At 35.9% G+C, this 6,856-nt stretch overlaps 1 non-coding gene across 1 annotated transcript; it reads left to right on the top strand.

Moving 5' to 3' along the window:
• Positions 1-1,798: 1,798 nt before the first annotated feature.
• LOC145633573 (small nucleolar RNA R71) lies at positions 1,799-1,905 on the top strand. The gene has a single exon (XR_014112885.1). It is a non-coding gene; the product is annotated as a small nucleolar RNA R71 (small nucleolar RNA).
• Positions 1,906-6,856: the final 4,951 nt, after the last annotated feature.

Raw genomic sequence — 6,856 nt, 5'->3', positions numbered from 1 at the left:
TTGCATCAACTTCCTTTTGCCATTTGTATATTTCATATGTAGAAGATGCAACACAAGATATCGCCTCCAAGGGATCTTTTACAAGAGCTTAGGCTTAGTAGAACAATTATTAACTACATTAACACTAAAACACTTCTGCTCTGTCATGGGGCTTTTAGGGGTATCATTCAAATTGAAAGTAATTTTTATCATCCCCTACTGATAGTGTTAGTTTGCCACATTTCACATCTATAATTGCTCCTGCAGTGTTAAGGAATGGTCTACCAAAAATAATTAGAGTTTGCAAATCCTCATCCATATCAAGAACAACAAAGTCAACAAGTATATAAAATTTACCCACTCTAATAGGAACATCCTCTAAAAAACCTAAGGGGTATTTAAAAGAATGGTCGGCCATTTTTAGAGTAATATTAGTAGTTTTCAATTTACCCATATTTAGCTTGGAACACACAGACAATGGCATGACACTAACGCTAGCACCCAAATCACATAATGCATTATCAATCATTAGATTGCCAATATGGCAAGGGATAGAAAAACTATCCGGATCTTCCAGTTTAGGTGGCGATTTATTTTGTAGCACGTCACTACATTCTGCAGTGAAAGCGATCGTCTCTACCTCACTAATAGACCTTTTTCTAGTCAATATTTCCTTCATGAATTTAGCATATGCAGGAATTTGTGTAATTAGTTCTGTAAAGGGAACCGTTACCTGCAAATCTTTAACCATCTCCAGAAACTTACCAAATTGCTTATCCAAATTTGTTTTTAAATGTCAATTGGGGAATGGAAGTTTGATAATTGCCTTTGGAGCATTATTGCTCTTATATGGAGCTGCTACCTTTTTTGGAGCTGTACCCTGCAATATATTATCAAAAATATTAGTACTACTCTTTAGCCCTGTAGGGCTATTAGCAACATTGTTAAGTTTAATGGAATCAAGATTAGCATTATTCATTAAAACAGGTTCATCATTTCTGGGCAGAGGGGGCCCATCATAGTGTGAACCACTCCTTAGAGTAATTACAAAAGCTTAATCCATAGGCCTTGTTGGCTGCGCTGGTAGGGATCCCTGTTGATAGGCTTGTAGAGTAGAGGAAATTTGCGCAATTTGATAATCTACAATTTTTATTATGTGCTATGATCGAATCAATTTGAGCATCTCTACTCTCCATGTGCTTTTGCATACTAGCCAGCATCGCTCTAATTTCTGCCAAAGCAGAGTCAGAAGATGATGAGGGTCTTCTGGCCAGCATTGGGATGGTAATATTTCTGATGTGGTTGTTGTGGCGCCTGTGATTTTTTTAGAGGTGGCGGATTTTGAACATTGGTGCTCCGGTAGGAAAGATATGGATGATTCCGGAATCCAGGATTGTAGGTGTTGGAGTATGGGTCATTCAGCCTATAAGCTTGAAAGTCATTGACTTGCTCCACGAAACTCCTGCAATCTTGTTTGCAATGACCTACAATTCCACAATTTTCACAGAAAGCCTCATTAGAATTGTTATTAATTGCAGAAACATTAGTTATATTTGTAGTACTAAGATTATCTAATTTCTGACAAATAGAGGTTAATTGAGCTTGTAAAAAGGATACAGAGTCGACACTATGTTTCCCTTTGTTAGCAAAGCCTCTAGGATTCCCATATTGGGAATTGTGGATTGCCATATCTTTGATAACTTGACCTGCATCATCAACATTAAGGTTCAAAAACCTCCCACTAGCTGCAGAATCTAATATCATTCTAGATGAATTTCCAATCCCATTATAAAAGGCTTGGATCAATTGCCACTATGCTAAATTATGGTGGGGACACTCCCTCTGCAGATCCTTGAATCTTTCCCAAGCCTCATACAAAGTTTCATCTAGCTCTTGGGCAAAGTTTTGAATTGCGTTTCTTAGCAAAGCTGTCCTCTCTGTAGGGTAATATTTATTATAGAAATTTAAATTAAGAGTCTCCCAGTTGGTTATACCAAGTGCAGTTCTATTTAATCCATTATACCATAATTTAGCCTTTCCACATAAAGAAAAAGGAAAGAGAATCTCCTTGATTTGGTCCTATGTGACCCCAGCTTGCCTGATGGTATTACAATATTGACAGTAGTCTGCAATATGAAGATTTGGGTCTTCACCCTTAGCTCAACTAAATTGCTTCCTTTCTATCATCGTGATAAATTGGGGTTTTTAATCTCGAATTGCACTCCATAAAGAGCCGGAGTGGGAGTAAGGTGTGGAAAATCTGAGCTTCTTAGGTGCCGTCATCTCTGATTTTGAATCTGAAGGAACTTCTAAATCACTAGAATCAATTGGAGGGTCTCTGCGATTATTGTTATCCCCAGAAACCGCCAGGATTTTCCTGTAAAGATACTTTTGTCTATGAAAAGATATTCGATCTCAGGATTGAATGGGATATAACCTGATCTGAACAACTGGGCATAAACAAATAACTAAAAAGCAAATATGAGACTTGCCTCTAAGAACTAACGTTTCTAAGACAAGAGGAAATAACCTAGACTACAGAAAACAGTTAGAAATAAAAATAAAACTGTTACCCCGGCAACGACGCCAAATTTTGACAGGCTAAAGTCGTATCACCTAATCAAAAGTATTACCTAAGTCCTCTAACTAATGTAGATAGGGAAGTAGGGTCGAATCCACAGGGAAACAAGTCTTTCTATTCCTAATTAATTAATATAATCTAGATTATCAAGTAACCGAAATTGTTATTATTAAAGGGAACTAAACTAAGGAGATTAAGAGTAGAGAGAAATCAATAATAAAAGGCCTAGGGTCACAGGTTCACTAATAATTAATATTTTGGGATAAAACATAACAACCAACAATTAACGTTGCACAAATAACATGATTAACAGGCTCTCGCAATTTATTAATCAACATAGATATAACAGGCTCTCGCAATTTAATAGATCTAAGTTCCTATTGAAAATAGCCTTAAATATCAAATTAACATCTTCTCGATTCATCAATTCAATATTGCTATACTCTTACAAGCAAATCACATATACTCGATTCATAATCTGGTTGTAAAGCGTTAAAACAATTCAATAAGAAATTATCATGCAATATCAATAAGCAACAATAACAAATTATCCCTTGATATTAATTATGGATTCCCCAAAACTCTAGAATTAAACTACTCACACATAATTAAATCTAAACTAATCAAATCAATTAAAGAAAACATGATGAATAAAATAAATAGAAATACTGAAATTAATAGAGAAGAAATCGTTACCAAAGTTAACGTAAACAAAGAGTTGAATCAAGAACAGAGTATAGAGCTGTAGAGAGAGAAAGTAAAGCTAAGTAAAGAGAGAAAGTCTAAGAGAAGAGATCCTCAACTAATAACTCTCAAAATGTATTTATATCAAAAACTTAATTAATCCTAATTAAAGCTAAGAAAATCACCGACATCAGCTCCTCAAAACACGCGCCCGGTCGGGCGCCACCCCGCCTGATCGGGCCCACCTTTTCCCATCAGGTATGTTTCTCGGCATGAGCTCGAGCGAAGGGCTACTTCATTCTTCTTTCGCCCCGCCCGGCCGGGCGCGCCTTCGAGAGGAGCCATATTTGGCCAGGTGAAGCTCTTAAGCTATCCTGGACTTCTTGAAAGGGCTCCGATCCTTCGGCCCAATCCGGATTTCCTCTTCGGGTCTTGAATACTCGGTCCAAATGCCTCAGTATCTCAATGTTGAGCCCTTAATCACCGGTTTGATGACTCCAACCGGCCCTAGGCTACGAAAACTGGTCGTGCTCTTCCAATGCTCGTAGTTGCTTCATAAAAATCCCGGGAAAATGCTCTAAAGGTGCAAATTCCTACAAAACTCAAACAAACTACGAAAACACTTGAAAACATCAATTAGTAATAAAAGTGGCTCTAAAGAGATAAAAACACTATTAATTTTGACCAAGGGACGGGGGTAAAATACTATATAAAATGGACATATCTAGCTCCCTCTAACCAAAGGAAATACTTGCGCTTTGGCCTAAGGTGGAAGCTTTACACTAAGGCACGTAATGCACGACAGCCGCTACCAAAGAGTTTGCTGTCAGAGGAGTTTGCCATTGTCAAATCGCTCGCTACCGATTAGATATATGATCGGGTACATCTAGTACCACAACAAGTTGATATGATCCCTTTTTTTGTCTCCACGTCTCCACACGGGGGGTGTAGGGAATATTTCAAGCATTACCCTAAACTTAAACCCCACTGTGATCATACACTTAAGTATGGTGGCGTCCAAAGGGAAGGAAGCTAGAGCAAAAGAGTCGCCAACAAGTTTTAAGAACTTGTAAACCGTTCACAGGGTGAAGGTTACGCCCCTTAACGATCCATGAGATTGTTAACTCCAATAGGTCTGGAACCATGACTGGTGTTCGGGTATGAGGGTACGAATCGAATCTAAAAGAGAAAGAACTCGCCCAAAAAATAGGCCTCAACTTAATTCTTCTCATATTCATGTGCGCATTCTGACTAACATGCAATCAATAGGTTAACCCTAAACATGTTTATCTATGTTGGTTGATTATTAATGCACAAATAAATCTATTATTGGCGATCACTTGAATTATAATCAAATTAACTCTAAATAAGATTATTAATTATCTTATTAAGCGTGATTACAAGTACAAATTCCCTTTAATCATGCATAAAAGGCGTGATCAAGCAATAACAATAAATATAATCAAGCAACATAATAATAATCATAAGAATGATTATTAAAATAATCATGTTAAAGCATAATAATAGCAAGATCCTATACATGATACTACCAAGATTAATTAACAAACCCTAGCATGTCACTAAACATTAAAGATCAAAGCTTTAGCCCTAACATGATACTAACATGATATTAGGAAAGAAATAGAAAGCATTCTTTTAATCATACTTGATATTAGAAATATTAGTTATTACCCTTAACATGATACTAGGAAGCAATAAAACATCCTAACATGATACTAGGAATCAAAATAATAATCTAAACATGATTTCTATATCAAAAGATCAATAAAACAATTAAAGTACTTACTTGGATGCCTCATATCTCTTTCTAATAACAAAATACACACATTAGTAACTTTAAGGAAAAATATTAAAATTAAAGAATTAAATTAAATAATTGAAATTGAGATTTGGGACCAAACCCTCACAAATATCAAACCTTTCACGTCTAGGGCAAAGGTAACTTCGAAATTGGATAGGTGTATCTAGTGCTAATGTATGAGGAATTGTGTTTGTAAAAGGCTAGGCTAGAAAGAGAGAGAGAGAAAGAGAGAATAAGCTTTAGCTTAGAGAGAGAGAAGAAAAATTAGAGAATTCTGGTTGAGAGAGGAGAATTCTGGTTATTGAAAAACAGAGTTCCAGGGACCCTATTTATAAGAAAATAGTCCGGAATCGATAGAAACTTAGCAGAGTTCGAAATGGAATAAAACATGCTTCTGTCGCCAGCGACAGGCTTCGTCGCCAGGCGAAGAAACTGTCGTTTAGCGATGCAGAAGGTTATCCACGCGTTTTCAACGTGGAATCTATTTTTCGATAAAATCAAGTCGTAAAATCCGTACAAAGGGTAAAATCGTAATTTCATTTAAAACACTTCTTTTATTCCAAATAAAACTCATAAAATATAATTATCAATCCTAATTCCATTGGGATTCAAAAGAACCTTGTAGAAGATTCTAGAAAACTATAATCAATCCTAATTTCATTAAGAATGATAATTCATAATAGGCCCTCCTCTAGATCATTGGGTCGCATATAAGAACCAAATCGGGCCCAGTCTAGTATTTTGGTCATAACTTCCTCATTATTCATCGGAATTGAGTTTATAATATATCGTTGGAAAGCTCTTTTCGAGCCCAATCCAACTACACCGTTATTGGACCCTTGTTATGGACCAAACTAAACTGAATTGGATATTTTCAAAAAATATAGTGGATTTCGAAAACAGAAAGAGAGATTTTTAAATAAAAACTAACCACAACATTAGACTTTCCACACTTTCACTTCATTCGATTATGATTCGACGTGAAAGGTATTCATCACTGGGTTTGGTTTTAGGGAGACACAAATGGGTGTCTACAGGGGGACACAGGGATGTGTTCCAAATTCTTCTGTAGCTGGATCCTCCAGAACCACAAGAATCGCCCATGTGGTTCTGAAAGAAAGAAAGGGGCGGCTATCTGGCGGGATTTGTTCCGGTTGTATGCTAGGGCGTGTGGTCAACACATTGAGAGTAACTATTGACGGAAGAGGGCCTCTAGGAGAATGTTTTTAACTCTACAAAATTTGAATATCCTCATTAAATCTAATCTTGATTCATCATATAGATAATATTTATCGATCTATAACATGGTAGATTAGGAATCACAAATGAAAAAATTGATAAAAATCAACAATTTTTAATATTCACATATTTATATATATATTTAAAGAAGCTAATATTTACCTTAAGATTCATAATTGTGATGAAGACGATGACGAAGGAGAATGCAACAATGGTGACGAATTGGAGAATATCCAAAGTTGAAGGATAAAGAAGTGTAAAGATTGAAGGAAAGTAAAATAAGAAAGAAAATTAACTTAAAAAGAATGGGAAAAAAGGAGAGAGAAAATTTTGAATGGAGAAGAAAACAGAGGAGAGAGAAAATTAGTAGAGGTAAGAAAGAAGAAGAGAGAGAGTTAAGATAAAAGGGGAAAAAATATATGTTCATTTCTTAAGTGATACCTTCGTTTTAAAATACTTATTCTATTTCTCCATACGCGGAACTTTAGGAGAAATTAATAAAATATTGAGGTGGTGGAGTAGGTGGAAGAATAAAGAAATATAAAAAGCAA

The sequence above is a fragment of the Chenopodium album genome, chromosome 5 (genome assembly GCF_948465745.1).
Source record: "Chenopodium album chromosome 5, dcCheAlbu1.1, whole genome shotgun sequence".
Taxonomy (NCBI): Eukaryota; Viridiplantae; Streptophyta; class Magnoliopsida; order Caryophyllales; family Amaranthaceae; genus Chenopodium; species Chenopodium album.
The sequence above is the reverse complement of the archived record's forward strand: the minus strand, read 5'-3'. Positions and strand labels throughout refer to the sequence as shown.